The following is a 17860-nucleotide window of genomic DNA, read 5'->3' as shown; positions in this document are numbered from 1 at the left end:
GGGTGATATATAACGATCTAGTTTTAGTTTTCTACAAGTAGTTAACCAATTTTGCCAGCACCATTTACTGAAGAGGCTGTCTTTGTTCCATTCTATTGTTTTAGCTTCCTTATGGAAGATTAGATGGCTATAGGTCTATAGGTTCATTTCTGGGTTTTCCATTCTATTCCATTGGTCTTGAGGTCTGTTCTTATGCCAATACCAAGCTGCTTTGATTACTATGGCTTTATAGTAGAGTTTGAAACTTGGTATTGATATTCCTCCAGCAGTGTTCTTCCCGTTGAGGAGTGTTTTGCTATTTGGGGTCTTTTATAAAAATATGGAATGCTTCACGAATTTTCGTGTCATCCTTGCGCAGGAGCCATGCTAATCTTCTCTGTATTGTTCCAATTTTAGTATATGTGCTGCGGAAGTGAACACAATTTGCTGGTTTTTTAATAGTAGACCTTGGAAACAATGTATATTACCCTTTCTCAACTTCACTTAGCATCAAAGCAAATTTACAATGTGGAAAGGGAAATCAATACATCAAGCCAGTAACTGAATACAAGAAATTAGATTTAAAATAGATTTAAAAAAACAATACTCCTAAAAACCATAAGGATTGAATAAACAAAAAATAGATTGTATGAAAAAAATTAACAAAATTGATAGATCCTTAGCAAATCTGAATTGATTCAAAGCGAGAGAGAGCAAGAGAGAGACAGAGAGAGAGAGACAGAGGAGAGAGATGAAAGACAGAGAGCAGAGATGAAATAGGGAACTTCATGTCAGAGTCAAGATTCAGAAGAGGATAGATAAGGGGATACTGGGAAAACACATCAAAATAAATCCCATAGCAAGGATTCAGAGATGATTTCTCTAACTCCCTCAAAGGACAATTCACTATAATACACCTTAAAAACTTTAATTCATCAGAAAGGGAAAGTTCACTACAAAGCTGTGTGAGGCAAGCATGCTGTTCATCTGAAAAACAACAGATGAACTCTTCATTGAACGGCGTATAGACATACTTATTGTGTGAGCATCGATGGAAAACTTATCAACAAACTGCTGTGTAGCTGACATGAAGAACTAATTAAAAAGGGGAATCAAACCAGTGGTGCAAATGGGTTCAGAATATGCCCATAATGAGAAAAATGAAGCTTAAATCACAAAATCAACTTCTGTAGTAGCCTCCAAATGAAAACACCTAGGTTTTCACTTAAGCAAGGAAGTCAAGGGCCTCTATGAGGAACACCTTAATGATCTGAGAAAGGAAATTAAAGTAGATTTAATAATGTGGGAAACATCATATGCTCTTGGATTACAAGAATTGACATCAAGAAATTTGGGAAACTGCCCAAAGCTACTTCCAAATTCAAAGCAGTACCTATCCATAACCCTACAACATTATTTAATGAAATAGAAGTAATTCAAAAAGTGATATGGAAAAATAGAAGAACCACACAAACCAGAAGTAACCAATTAACAGGAAAAACATTGTTGCAAGAATATCCATATTGAACTCCAAACTGTATTATAAAACACATACACACACATACACACAAATAAACACACATGGATATATAGATATATATGCAGATATATGACCATGCATGTATATATATGGATATGTGGATATATACATATGTATGCATATATGTACATATATGTATATATGTATATATATATATATATATATATATATATATATATATATATATATATATATACACATCTAATGTTTGATCTAATGCTTGATGAAGGAGCCAAAATCATCAGGGAGAAAGAGGTATACTTGTGTAGAAAACTGAACATAGATCTGTAAATATCACCTTACACTAGAACCAAGTCAAAATTGGTCAAAAACCTAGAAGTATCATGAAATATTACAGTGTGGAATAGACGATATCCTATCAACTTGGATACCAAGGTTGAAACTTAGTAAGTAAAAACACAGTGAATCAAAGATGGGCTGAATAAATGGGATTGCATGAAATCACAGAACTTCTGCATGGCAAAGGTCTTAGTAGCAAAATAACTACAAAACCCACACTTTGGAAGATAATCTAATGAAAATCTAGCTATAGAATAGAAAAGGGCCTCATATCCAACTGTACCCAGAGATCACAAAATTGAATCACCACAATAGCAAATCCTCAAAGAAACAACCACCCCATTTATATGTGGACTAAAGTATCAAAAAGAGATTTCTCTGTGAATGAATAAGAACAGCCAATTGATGCATGAAGAAATAGGCAGCATCTCTTGCCATAATAGAAATGCAAAAAACTCCAGTGTATATGAAAATATTTGTGCTTACCACCAGTGTGAATTTTTATACATAAAAAGTAATAGCAAGGAAATATGAGCTTGTTTTAAGGCTGTAGGACCATTTGCTATAGTGACACATCTTCTAGACTATTTTGATAATTGTCCTTGAAATTTGGTAAGATATTTGTTCAACCCAATTTTCCAGTGTATTTATTTGCATATGATGGCTGATAATCATTTTAATTTCATTTGGAATTTTTATAAGTATACAAAGCAATTACTTGTCCCATTTGATGCAACTTGCTTTGAATTTTATGCTTAATATTAATATTGTCTCCTAATTTTTAATCTACACACCATATATTGTATGAAGTATCATATACCCATATATAATATGTTTGATATAGGATTTATAATATGTATCATTATATGATGTATATGATATATATGATATATGAGTGATGACTAGGATATATAGGATATATACACATCATATAACATAATATATAGAGGTATGTATATACAATATATATTATATCATAATACAAATAAAATATATAACATATAATTGATACAAGTGTGTATATTATGTGTTCAGATATAATACTGAATATATGAATCAATCAAAGTGATTGATGATATATTCTAATATATGATATACATTATATATTACATATATACATTATGTCATATGTGTTATATAGGATATATAATATACTATCATATATAATGATATATCATACTTTATTTCACATAAATGATATAAATAGTATACCTTATATTGCATTATCAAACACATGTTTGTGACCTGTGGCACGTGGCTATATATAATACAAGCATCTATATCATATATGACTATCTATCTATGTCATGTACTCTATCACTGATATATTCTAAATCCTGCCCACAGGTGAGGATCCAGTTGCTTTTTGCTGCCTGCTTCTGCTACACCCTGCTATACCCTGGATGTGTACATGGCCAAGCAGAGGTTGGACAGGTTGAGGAATGGGTGGGCCTGAGCAGACTGGCAGTAGAAGCTAGCATGGCAAGGTTTGATGAATGACCCCTGCATGTCCCTAATGTCTCAAAGGTCTTTCCGGGACTCCAAGAGTAGTACCTACAGGTACTTGGCCTCTGAGTTCAGTACCCAGAAAATTATAACTGAGCCTCAGTTCCTACTGATAGATGGCTCCACGAAGACCACTTTGCATGAAATACTAGGTAGCCAGATAAAATACCTAGCCATGAGGACCATCCAATAATATTTCTCCCAGTGAACTCAGGGGGAAAATGGAACAAAGAGGGGTTTTTGTTCTCTTTTGGAGTTGTCCATAAACTGAGGTAGCTGTGGACATCACTAGTCACAGGGTGGACTATGTAGATTGTGAGGATGAGAGGGCAAAATGAGATAAAATGAGGGAAGAGGATGGGAGATATGGTGCCTCAAGTAGAAAATTGAGTCATTCTAACTGGGGTAGGTGATGGCTCAGTGTTGTTTTGATTTCTTTTATTTCTTTATTTATTTTTAGATTTTCACTTTTTTATCTTTATTTTTTTATTTTATTTTATCTTTTTTGTGAACACACTGTACAGAGGGGTTACAATTACATGGGCAGGAAAATGGGTACATTTCTTATCAAGCATTGCAGCCTCCTCCTTTGAATGGCTAGGGAGGTTGAGCATTTCTTCATGTGTCTATTGGCCATCCTTCTTTCCTCTTCAGAGAAATTTCTCTTTAAGCCTTTAGCCTACTTATTTATTGGGCAGTTGTTTCTTTGAGGATTTCTTGTTGGGGATTTAATTTCTTTGCTATCACATTTTATGTATAGAAGTTCATACTGGTGATAAACACAAATCTTTTTATGTAAATGAGTTATTTGCATTTCTATTGGCCATTCTTATTACTTTCCCAAAGAAATCTCTTTTGGATACTTTAGCCTCCAAATAAATAAATGGGGGGTTGCTTCTTTGAGGATTTGTTATTGAGGTGATTCAATTTTGTGATCTCTGGGTACAGTTGGATATGAAGACCTTGTCTGTTCTATAGCTAGATCTTCACTAGATATTCTTGCAAACTGTGGGCTTTGTATTTATTTTGCTTCTAATACCTTTGCCATGCAGAAGTTCTGTGATTCCATGCAATCCCATTTATTCAGCCCATCTTTGATTCACTGTGTTTTTACTTGTTTCAACCTGAGTATCCAGGGTGAAAGGGTATCATCTATTTACACTGTAATGTTTCATAATAGCTGAACCTACTTCTAGGCTTATGAACAATTTCAACTTGGTTCTGGTGTAAGGTGATATCTACATTCAGTTTTCGACACAAGTTTAGCTCTTTCTGCCTGATGATTTTGGCTCCTTCTTCAAAAATTAGATGGCCGTAGATCTCTGGGATCATTTCTATATTTTTAATGCTATTTCATGTGTATTCATGTGACAGTACCAACTTTATGTGTGTGTATTTATGTATATAAATCTCTTTCTCTCTATATGTATATATGTATGTGTGTTTATTTGTGTATATGTGTGTGTGTTTTATAATACAGTTTGGAGTGCAGCAATGATTTTCCTGTTAATAGGTTGCTTATTGTTCTTTGGTTCATCTATTTTTCCATGTGACTTTTTGGATTACTTCTATTTCATTAAAGTTGTAGGAATATGGATAGGTACTGCTTTGAATTTGGAAGCAGTGTTAGGCAATTTCCCAAATCCAGGACCATGTGATGTTTTCCCACATTATTAAGTCTGCTTTAATTTCCTTTCTCAGATTATTAATGTGTTCCTCATGGAGATCCTTGACTTCCTTGCTGATGTGAAAACCTAGATATTTTCATTTGGAAGAATGAAGAAGTAGTTTTTGTGACTTAAGCTTCATTTTTCTCATTGTGGGCATACAGAAATGCTGCTGATTTCTGTGAGTTCATTTTAAGCCCTGTTACTTTGCCAAAACATTGGAATAGCCAAATGGACTTGGGATTAGAGTCTAAAGGATATCCTATTTGGAATCACTTTCTATTTCTGCCTTGCTGTATTATTTTGGCTAGGAATTCCAATTGTATAGTGAAGAGCAGTGAAGAGTAAAGCCATCACTCATTCTTTCTTTTAGTGGTAAATTTGCTTTGATGCTGTGAAGTTGAGAAAGCGTAATATACATTGTTTCCAAAGCTCTGCTATTAAAAAGAACCAACAAATGTAGATTACTCCTGCTCCACAATTACTCTACATGAAACGAATTACCATTTCTTTATACATTCTTGTTCTTAAATAGAAAATTAGAAGCTCTAGAAACTTATGATGGATACTGACCAATGGGAACAACACTTGTTGTTAGTGTGATTTATATTAGGACAAGGAAAGAGCAAAGGCAAATTATAGCTAAATAAGCTAGTAAAATCTAACTATGAATAATCTATTTTAGTGTAAAAATTCTCCTGTAAAAATTTTTCCTGATAAAATGTCACATGTCCATATTTGACATAAAATGTTTCAAACATGGGGTTTAGAAACAGAAATAGTACATATAAAGAACCATATTGTAATTGATTGAAAATGTTGAAAAATAACAGTGATTGAAGGTTAGAGTGCTATTTGTAATCTGAGAACAAGTAATTAAGGCACATTCCAAATGAAGAAAGAGGAATACCCTCTCTAAACAGGGAGTTTTCTATACCAAACATAGTATCTGGCTAATTTGTCTTTGTTTATAAATTTTATAGTTTCATTATCTTGTGATTTTTTTGTGAGTGGGTTGGAGAAAAGGAGAGTTTTGTTAGGAGTAATTCTTTTGTCACAACTTGCAGGTAACACAGTGACATTTCCTGCATGAATGTGAATGCATTAATATGGCTTCACAGTAAAATGATTGTTAGTTTAAGTTAACACTATTCCTGAATGAAGACATAATCCATGCATGAAATTCTGTAGCTCAAGAAAAATAAAATTGATGAGATGTCATTTGGTAACTCATATTTCCATTGGAAAAGATATCCTTATTCAAAAATTGACTTGCCATGTTCAGTGAGCAATTGTCCTAAATGACTTTAGTTTAATGCTGGTGTATGCTGATAGTATTCTGCAAGAGTATAATTAAAAATTACTATTAATTCCTTGTTGGAACAGCTGCAATATGTAGGAATCAATTATGCTTGCATGAATTTAAGCATGGAAAATTTATGACATTATAAACACAGTGATGGATAGGCCGAAGGATGAAGGTCCAAGAACTATAATTCCTTTCAAATCCAGTTTGAAAGGTAAAAATGTCTACCCATGGTAATTGTCTATTGATTCATCACACTATGTCAAGAGTTCAAGATGGAAAATACTACTCATATGAAATAGGACCCTGTCTTCCAGTTTAAGGGTGCAAGTGTGTTTTCAGTTGCCCTAAGCAGAAGCATCGCAAAGTTCTCTAAGTTCATGAAATGCAATGGAGCTTCAGTTGGGCCATCAGAGATGGCAACTGAGTTGCCAAGCAAATGTTAAAGTAGTGAAAAGTAACAACTGTAATGGTTATGCCTTATTGAGGGTGGCATTTCTACCTGCTGTAAGAATGGATCCAGTTCTTTTGACATTAGACCAGAGAAGCTGGCTAACCTTCTAAAGAAGAACTGTTGCCGTCCAAACCACTCGGTATTACATCTTTTGTCATTACAGTCTGAAAAGTGCTGTTTTCGCCAATAGGCAAAATAATCAAATTGATTTTTCTAAATTCACAATATAAGAATTTCAAAATTGTTTGGTGCCAGAAATGTATGCTGTCACTATATATATATATATATATATATATATATATATATGTATATGTATATGTATATATATATATATACATACATATACATACACTCACATATATGTACATATATACATATACATATATATATACATATATATAAAGTTTCTGAAAATTGAAATATAGTTCCATTTTCAACATTTGAACTTCAATAAGTACAAATTTCTCTTAGTGTTTTAGGTGAAAATTATCTTCAGAAAACATATCACGTCTTACAATTCCTCACCGAAGCATGGGAAGAATTAAAGACATAGCTAGGACAGTGGCATCAAAATGGCAACTCCTCCTATCTATGCGTACAAAATTGTAGTAAGATTTCAGATTTTCTTCGGTACTTTCAAATTTGGTAACACTTTCTATTCTTGATGAAGGAGTTGCATATTATAAACAAAAGGTTGTAGGCCTGATATTTCTGAATAGGCTATATATTTTCAGGAAAAAATACCAAAAATGCTATATATCTTTTCTTTTTTCTATTTTTCTTGTTTTTATTTTGTCGGTTGTGGATCTTGAACTCTGGACTTGGGCACTGTCCCTGTGCTTCACAGCTCAAGGTGAGCACTCTACCTCTTGAGCCACATAACCACTTCTGATTTTTTTTGGTGTTTAATTGGAGATAAAATCTCACAGACTTTCCTGTGCAGCTGGTTTTGAACCATGATCCTCAGATCTCAGACTCCAGAGTAGCTAGAATTACAGGCATTAGCCACTGGCTTCTGGCTGTTATATATCTTTTACATGAATCATTGTGTGAAATTATTGAGTCCATTTTTGTTTCTAATTACATTTCAATATAACTTTGGAATAACACATTTCAGACAATGATCTGCTTTCATGACTTTAAAGAATGTTGACATCATTTCACATGAGAATAATTATGATTTTGTATAACAAAATATTGATCATTACTTTCTCCAGGATATAATTCTAAACTATAAATTACAATGAGGAATAAATAAATATAGGTAATGAGAGCAAACCCCTTGGTATTAAAAAAGGGGTATATTGTAGGTTACGTCTTCAACTAAATTAGGTTTGTTGTCAGCAAAAAGAATGCGGTGAACTGTTCAAGCAATATTACATCAGTTGCCAATTTTTCCATCTACCCAGTGTCATTTATGTGCTGTCCGAATTGGAGACATGGTTTATGTTTTTCTTTTCCTTTCTCTTCAATCCACATTAGAGGATATCACAACTTCAATTAGCATCAAAGTAAATAAAAATTATTATTCTTTGTCACTGTTGGTGGGCAATTTTTATAAATAGACCAGTCTAATGATTGTCTATCTCCACACATAATTTCGTATTTAACTATGTTGCTTAAACTTATTTTACATTTCTTGCTGAGCATTTTACTCTGATTTTAATACTAGACAAAAAATGGAATAGAGAGGAGAGGGAAGCTGAAATCTGAACAAGCTCTCCCATAGAAAGCAGTTTTAGAGTTCCAGTGAACAGTCCTAAGCCAGAGAATCACACCAAGTGTGCCATCACAGGACAGAGAGTTAGACAAGAGAGGGAAAGCCAAGGCAAAGAGACACATCTGAGCGCTTGCCAGCAGCCACCGCGGCGGCGGCGGCAGGGTCGCGGCGGAGCCCGCAGGAGACCACAGCCGGGGCCATACCTGAGCCCTCACACAGAGAGCCGGGACGAAGGAGCCAGACAGAGCGGGCGAGCGGATTCTACTCAACACCAGCAAGAAGCGACAAGGAGCGGACATCTTCATCCTGCTGTTTGCAGACCAGAGACGACCCAGGATCCAGACTCGGCGTGAGTACAAGCCCGACGTCCTCACTCCTTCTCAGGTAGCAGAGGAGGGAAGTCCACCCCTCCCCCCCAGCACTGGAGGTATCCATCTTGGATACCAACAAAGCTTGGAGAAGCTGCCAGCTCCAACTCAGGCCTTGGAATAAAATGAGTCATTTAGCAGGTCACAAGAACTTAACGGCAAAATGACCTGACAGACTCAGCTCCATCCAGGGAAAAGTCACCCAGCTCATGCGCCAGCCATTGGAGTGGCTTTCCTCACTGGGTAACCAGACCCAGAGGCTGCCCCTCCCTCTAGCAGCCACCACAATCAATTGAAAAACAGAAACCCTGAGAATGGCTCCAGGCTGGGCTCTGTGAGTTTTTTCACAAAATAGCCCCAGGAAAAAGCTACTGATTGATGAAAGGCCTCAACTCTACCCAGAACCTAGCCTCACCACTGCATCCCCCTCTTTTGTGATTCTCAAAGCAGATCACCCTCCCAGAAAACTAACCTGGGAGAGGGATCTCAAAATCTTGGGTAAAGCAAAGCATTTTTCTGCCTGTTTGAACAAACTGACTTAAGAAATCAATCAAGCCACAGGACCTCAAGCTGACCAGAGACTCCAACAAGAGGCTGGTTACAGACAAAAGGGAGATACAGGATTCTTCCCACCCCTCCCAAAAAAATAAAAAAAAAAATCAAAGAACTTTTTTTTCTTCTTCTTCTTTTCTTTTTTCTTCTTTTTTTCTTTTTTTTTTTTGGTACCTTATATATATAAAAAATTTTTTTTCCATTTCTAAAAATTTTATTAATCCTTAATTTTTGCCTTTTTTGAAAAAATAATTGTTTTCCAGTAACTTTTTTTTCCTCTTATAATTTTTATTTTAGGAAGACGTGAATGTGCGTTTTCCTTTCTTTTCTTGTCTTCTTTCTCTTTATTTCTTTCTTAACTATCCTTTTGTTTTTCGTCTAGCTCTACTGAACTTCTGATCTTTTTTCTCCCTTCCTTATCATTCTCACCTTTTCCTCTCTTTTGATCTTCTTTATGTGACTTAACTCTTGTCCTGCACATCCTCAGATAAACCCGTAGTTAACTAGTACACCCTATCCCCCATTGTGTACACACTTAATCCACAAATTTATTACTCAATTCAAAATCTCTGAGACTTAAATTCCTTAATAGCAGTACTACCTCTTTATACCTATATAATATTTTAGGCATTTTTTTAAGTTTTTCACTTCTCCTCTAGGTCCCTTCCCTTCTCTTAATATACTCACATTCCTCTCTAAATAGATGGTCTTTTAATCTCCATAATAATATTAATTTTTATGTTTCTATTTTTTTCTGGTCTCTTTTCATTTCCCTTTCTTCTTTTTTTCTCTCTCTCTACTTGCATCCTACCCAACCTATTTCCTGCATTAGGATTAGGACATAGTTAACTCTCCCTGTGCCTCCCCACACCAATCTATTCCTATTTTCTACACACATTTCTCCCTAACCCTAATAATTTCTGGTTTTCCAAATTCATCTCTGCGGTTCGAAGCCCATTAACATATAGTTGTTTGATGTTGAATAGATGTATCTGTTGAACTAGAGTGTATCTGTAGACTATTGACTGTACAAATGCAAACTTTGATTGATGGTTGCCTTAAGATAGTGTTCTAGCAAAAAACTGGTGCTATTTTCATCTCAAATGGGCAGAGTAAGCCAGAAAAACACAAGAAAATGGCAAATCCGGATATCTCAATTCCCAATCTTGATAATCAGGGGTCAGAACAGATAATGAATAATCCAGAGGAGGGTTCCCAAATAGCTCTACACACACTGCTGGCAAACATGATAAATGAGAAGTTTGACAACTTACAAAAGACTCTGTATGAGCGTGAAAGGGAGAGAGAGGAGGCATCCCAAAAGCTTATACAGAAATATCATGAGCATGAGGAAGCTACTCAAAAACTGATACAGGATTTGCGTGAACAACTTGAGAATACTCAAAGAGAAAGGGAGGAATGGCGTGAGCAGGCTGAGAACACCCAAAGAGAACTGCAGGAATCCCACAAATGGGAGGAAAGAGAACTACAGGAATCCACGAACGGGAGGAAGCTAATCAAAGAGTAATACAGGAATTGAGAGACCAGGTAGAGAATACACAAAGATCACCAAAGGCATTCATGGAATCCATTAACAAAGAGTTGAAGGAAATCAGGGAGAACACAAAGGGATTGCTGAATGGAACCCAACAGAAGTAATGGTAGTCCAAAGAAACCATAACCAATCAACTAAGTGATTTGAGAACAAACACTGAACACCAAATTAAGGAAGTAAAGAAATTCATACAAGACCTAACACAGAGTTTCAACAAAGAACTTGAAGCCATCAAAGCTGACCAATTAGAAGGAAAAGAGATAAAAAAATAAAAAACAAAGTAGAAAGTCTTGTTAGCAGGTTAGACCATTCTAAAGATTGAAACTCAGGGATTGAAGACAGCCTAGATATTATAGAGAAAGAACTTAGAACCATCCAAGACAAGTCCAAGAAATATGATAGATCTATCCAACACCTGGAAGACACCATCAGAAGGCCTAATCTAAGGATAATGGGTGTAACAGGATCCTAGCAGAGAACTTCCCAAACATACAAAAAGATAGGCCTATTCAGATACAAGAAACTTTTAGAACCCCAAATAGACCAGAACAGAATAGGACATACCACCGTCACATTACAATCCACACAGGATCAACTCAGACCAAGGAAAAGATCCTTAAAGCTGTCAAGGAGAAAAGGTTAATCACCTATAAAGGGAAACCAATAAGAATCACCTCAGATTTCTCAGCAGAGACAATCAAAGCAAGAAGAGCCTGGAATGACGTATGCCATGCCCTGAAAACAAACAACTATCAACCAAGAATACTGTACCCAGCTAAACTCTCCTTCATAACTGATGGTCAAAGAAAAACCTTCCATAGCAAAGAAAAATTGAAACAATACATCTCCACCAAACCAGCCCTACAAAAGATTCTTAAAGATGTCCTACACATAGAAAACCAACAAGACCACAATAAAGGCCAAGAAACTGCACCCAAACTCAGAATCCAATAACCATAGGAAGAACCCAGTTTTCGCAGCCGCCAAGAAGGTAGATAACATGGCAGAAACTCCGAAATACCTCTCAGTCTTATCTCTTAACGTTAATGGACTGAATTCTCCAATTAAGTGATATAGACTGTCGATTTGGATTAAAAAACAAGACCCTTCTATCTGCTGCCTTCAGGAGTCACATCTTGACTGTAAAAACAAACACATTTTCAATGTTAAAGGCTAGAACAAAATCTACCAAGAAAACGGCCTCCATAAACAGGCGGGAGTTGCAATCCTAATATCAGATAAAATAGACTTCAAATTAAAATTTGTGAGAAGAGATAAAGAAGGTCGCTACATACTAATTAAAGGATCTCTCCTTCAGGAGGATATTACAATTCTAAATATCTATTTGCCAAACAATGGAGCACCCAAATTTATCAAAGAAACACTACTATCCCTCAAATCCCATATAAATCCAAAGACAATAATTGTTGGGGATTTTAACACACCACTCTCCCCACTAGATAGATCAACTCGGCAAAAACTCAACAGAGAAACCACAGATCTAAACAGCTGCATAGATCAACTAGACTTAACAGACATCTACCGAACATTGCACCCATCAGCATCAGAATACATGTTTTTCTCAGCAGCACATGGAATGTTTTCTAAAATAGACCACATTTTAGGCCACAAAGCAAACTTGTCTAAATTCAGAATCATTGAAGTTATACCTTGCATCCTCTCTGACCAAAAGGTAATAAAATTAGAATTCAACACCAAAATCCACCAAAGAAAGTCCGGCATCACATGGAGGCTGAACAACATACTGCTGAATCATGAGTGGCTCATGGAAGAGATCAGAAAGGAAATTCAAATGTTCATGCTATTCAACAAAAATGAACACACAAATTACCAGCTCCTCTGGGACACAGCAAAGGCAGTACTCAGAGGCAAGTTTATAGCTCTGAGCTCCTACATCAACAAGTTGGAGAGATCTGAAACTAACAGTTTAATGACACATCTAAACCTCCCTGAAAAAGAGCAGCAAGATATACCCCAATCCAGTATACGGAAAGAAATAATCAAAATTAAATCAGAATTAAATGAATTAGAATCCAAAAAAAACTATAGAAAGAATCACCAAAACAAAGAATTGGTTCTTCGAAAAACTTAACAAAATGGACAGACCCTTAGCAAATCTTATCAGAAAAAGAAGAGAACACACCCAAATTAATAAACTCAGAGATGAGAATGGAAACATCACTACGGAAACATCTAAGATTCAGAACATTATAAGGGAATACTTCTCAAAACTTTATGCTAACAAGTTTGAGAACTTGACAGAAATGGACCTTTTCCTAGCAAATATTGACATGCCAAAACTAAACCAAGATGAGTTAAACCAGCTTAACAGGCCCATATCAAGCACTGAAATAGAAACAGCAATAAGAGACCTCCCAGCTAAGAAAAGTCCAGGACCATATGGTTTTACAGCGGAATTTTACAAGGTCATCAAAGCAGAGCTCACGCCAATACTCCTCCAACACGTCAATAAAATTGAAAGAGAAAGCTCACTACCGAACACATTCTATGAAGCCATCATAACCCTCATCCCAAAACCAGGCAGGGACTCATCAAAGAAAGAGAACTATAGACCCATTTCTTTGATGAATATTGATGCAAAACTTCTCAACCAAATTTTGGCCAATCGACTTCAACAATTCATCCAAAAAATCATACACCATGATCAAACAGGATTCATTTTAGGGATGCAAAGCTGGTTCAATATATGCAAATCAATTAATATTCATCACATCAACAGGAGCAAGAATAAGAACCACATGGTTATCTCAATAGTGCAGAAAAAGCATTCGACAAGATCCAACAACCCTTCATGATGAAGGTTTTGGAAAAATTAGGAATCCATGGAACATTCCTCAATACAATAAAGGCTGTATATGACAAACCTACAGCCAGCATTATACTCAATGGTGAAAAACTAAAGCCATTTCCTCTTAACTCAGGAACAAGACAAGGATGCCCACTCTCTCCACTTCTCTTCAATCTAGTACTAGAATGCCTAGCTACAGCAATAAGACAAGATGCCGACATAAAGGGGATCCAAATAGGGAAAGAAGAAATACAACTCTCCCTCTTTGCAGATGACATGATCTTGTATTTAAAGAATCCCATAGACTCCACTCCCAAATTACTCAAGCTGATAAAAAACTTTGGCAAAGTAGCAGGTTATAAAATTAACCCCCCAAAATCAATGGCTTTTCTGTATGCCAACAATGAGAAAAGTGTGGCTGAAATTAGGAAAGCAACTCCATTTGTAATAGCGCCACAAAAAATAAAATACCTAGGAATTAACTTAACTAAAGAAGTGAAGGACCTCTATGATGAAAACGTTAAAATCTTGAAAAAGGAAATCAACACAGAACTAAAAAAATGGCAAAGCCTCCCATGCTCCTGGATTGGAAAGATTAACATCATGAAAATGGCAATACTTCGCAAAGCTATCTACAAATTCAAAGCGATACGTATCAAAATTCCAACCTCATTCTTCAAGGAAATACAAGAGGCAATCCTAAAATTCATATGGAACAATAAAAGACCCCAAATAGCAAAAATGCTCCTCAACGGAAAGAACACTGCTGGAGGAATATCAATACCAAATTTCAAACTCTACTATAAAGCCATAGTAATCAAAACAGCTTGGTATTGGCATACGAACAGACCTCAGGACCAATGGAATAGAATTGACAACCAAGAATTGAACCTACAGACCTATAGCCATCTAATCTTCGATAAGGGAGATAAAACAATAGAATGGAAGAAAGACAGCCTCTTCAGTAAAAGGTGCTGGCAAAATTGGCTAACTACATGTAGAAAACTAAAGCTAGATCCTTATATATCACCCTGCACCAGAATCAACTCCAAATGGATCAAAGACCTTGAAGTCAAAGCAGACACTCTGAAAACATTACAGGATGGAATAGGAGAAACCCTAGGTCTCCTTGGCTCAGGTCGAAATTTTCTGAATAGAGACCCGGAAACACAACAAATCAAAGAAAGGTTGGACAAATGGGATTGCATAAAGTTTCAGAGCTTCTGCAGGGCAAATGACATAGCTGGCAAGATCAATAGAAACCCCATGGATTGGGAGAAGATCTTTACTAGCCATACAATGGACAAGGGTCTCATATCTAAAATATACTTGGAACTCAAAAAATTAAACCCCCCAACAACAAATCCTCAAAGAAACAACTGCCCAATAAATAAGTGGGCGAAAGACTTAAAGAGAAACTTTTCCGAAGAAGAAAGAAGGATGGCCAATAGACACATGAAGAAATGTTCAACATCCCTAGCCATAAAAGAAATGTAAATCAAAACAACATTGAGATATCACCTCACCCCAGTTAGAACGGCAAAAATCAAGAACTCTAACAACAACAGATGCTGGAGGGGATGTGGACAGAAAGGAACCTTACTTCATTGTTGGTTCAACCACTTTGGAAAGCAGTATGGAGGTTCCTCAAAAGACTTCACATAGATCTCCCCTATGATCCAGCAATCCCACTTTTGGGCATTTACCAAATGTTTACAAACAAGACCACACTAAAGCTACCAGCACAACTATGTTTATTGCAGCATTATTTACCATAGCTAAGATCTGGAACCAACCCAGATGCCCCTCAGTAGATGAATGGATCAAGAAAATGTGGTATATATACACAATGGAATTCTATGCCTCCATTAGAAAGAATGAAAAAACTTGGAAAAAATTATATTAAGTGAAGTAAGCCAGGCCCAAAGAAACATAGGTCCCCATGGCTTCCCTTATTTGCAATATCTAGTATATTTATGAGTCAAGCGGAAAAGTTCAGATAATGTGAAGTCAGGAAAATTAACCCTTAGATATGTATTTTCATTTTTTTTCTTTCATGCATGTGTTTCTACCGCATTTATAAGATTATCTCTTTGTTGCTTTGTATGTCTCTCCCCCACAGTATAACCCCTGCTTTCACTATATTTTATGTCAATATAACTTGTGGAGGAGGTGGGGAAAAACCTGTTGTTTAAGGATACATGTAGACCTGTTGCAACAATTAGAAGTACAAGTTGTCATGTCCAAAACGAGCTTTACAACGTCGGTGCGGGGGGAGGGGGGAAGTGGGGAAGGAGAAGGATTGGGATTGGGGGGGAGGGAGGAGGCTGGGAAGGGATGTGAAGGGTAAACAAAGGAGGAGGCTGCAATGCTTGGTAAGAAATGTACGCATTATCCTGCCCCTGTAATTGTAACCCCTCTGTACAGTATGTTCCCAAATAAAATAAAATAAAATTAGAAAAAAAGGAATAGAATAAAAGAGATAACTCTTGTAATTATTGTTTACACACATAGAATGAGGCATTGCTCTGTGTATAGAACTAGATAGGGTAGCTCTGATGGCATAGTAGTATAATTGAAGGAAAACAAGAATGGGAGAATGAAAGAAAAAGTAAAAGTTTACAAATTAGGAAATTGGAATGTAGGAAAAAAGAAATAGTAATAAAATATAATATTTAAGTGAAATAGCAAACCATAAATCACAATACATATCAGTATTTGACAGAAATACAAACAAACAACAAATGATCAGGCATAAAAAACAAACAAAACAGATCTTGATGGGGAAGATGACGGAGGAGAATTTGGCTAAACAAGATCTCACATAGAAAGCAGTTTTAATGTTCCAGTGAACAGACCTAGGCTAGAGAATCACACCAAGTGTGCCATCACAGTACAGAGAGTTTGGCCAGAGAGCAAAAATCCAGGAAAAGAGACAGATGTGAGCACTTGCAGTATCCTTGGCTGCAGTGGCAGCGGAGGCAGCCATAGCTGCCATACCTACAGAAAGAGTGCAGGACAAAGGCATCGGATGCTGCAGATGCGTGGATTCCACTCAACACCAGCAAGAACTAACAAGGAGCAAATATCTTCATCCTGCAGATCTCAGACCAAAGATGGCCCAGGAACCAAGACTCTCTTGTGAGTAGAACCCTGACATCCTCACTCCTTCTCAGGGAGCAGAGGAGGGAAGGCAACCCCTCCCCCACTAACGGAGGTCTCCATCTTTGATACTGACAAGGAGTGGCTGAGCAACCAGCTCCAACTCAGGCCTTGGAAGAAAACAAGAGTCATTTTGCAGGACACAGGAACCTGAACTGAACTGCCAGGCTCAGCTCTACCCTGAGGAAAGTCACCAAGCCCAGACAGAAAGAGCTCTGCCTCAGAGGAGTGACTTTCTTCACTGGGTAAACAGAGCCAGAGGCTGCCCCTCCCTACAGTAGCCTAGACAAACAATTAAAACTCAGTAAACATAAACCCTGAGAATGGCTCTGGCTGGACTCTGTCAGTGTCTCAGGAGTAAGGTCCTCAGGGAAAATCTTTGCTAAAAGGCCTCAACGTAGCCTCATCACAGCATCTCCAAACTAGGGGAAACAGCCATCTCCCTCTTTTGTGATACTCAAAGCAGATCTCCCTCCAACTGAACTAGCCTGGGAGGAGGATCACAAAATCCTGGGTAAGGCAGAGAAATTTTCTGCCTGCTCAAACAAACTAACTTAAGAAACTAATCAAGCCAAAGGAAAACCAAACACCACAAGCAGACCAGACTCTACCAAAAGACTGTTTACAGACACAGGGGAGATACAGAATCTTCCCATTCCCCCTCAGCACCCCCCCACACACACACACAAAAAGAGAAAGAACTCTTTTTTGTACCTTTTCAAAAATTTTTCCTTAAAAATTGTTTTCTGTTAATTTTTTTCCTCTCATAATTTTTATTTTAGCTGTATATGTGTGTGTATGTGCTGTTTTATTTATCCTCTTTTGAACTTTTGGTCCTTTTTAAAATTCTTTTCATTTTTTCTCTTTCTTTTTTCACGTGACTTAATTGCTGTTCTACTCATCCCCAGATATATACCCATC

At 36.6% G+C, this 17860-nt stretch overlaps 1 non-coding gene across 1 annotated transcript; it reads right to left on the bottom strand.

Moving 5' to 3' along the window:
* Positions 1–313: 313 nt before the first annotated feature.
* On the bottom strand, positions 314–420 carry LOC138830012 (U6 spliceosomal RNA). The gene has a single exon (XR_011372819.1). It is a non-coding gene; the product is annotated as a U6 spliceosomal RNA (small nuclear RNA).
* Positions 421–17860: the final 17440 nt, after the last annotated feature.

This window comes from Dipodomys merriami, unplaced genomic scaffold, assembly GCF_024711535.1.
Source record: "Dipodomys merriami isolate MVZ:Mamm:240054 unplaced genomic scaffold, mDipMer1.0.p SCAF_18, whole genome shotgun sequence".
Lineage (NCBI taxonomy): Eukaryota > Metazoa > Chordata > Mammalia > Rodentia > Heteromyidae > Dipodomys > Dipodomys merriami.
The sequence above is the reverse complement of the archived record's forward strand: the minus strand, read 5'-3'. Positions and strand labels throughout refer to the sequence as shown.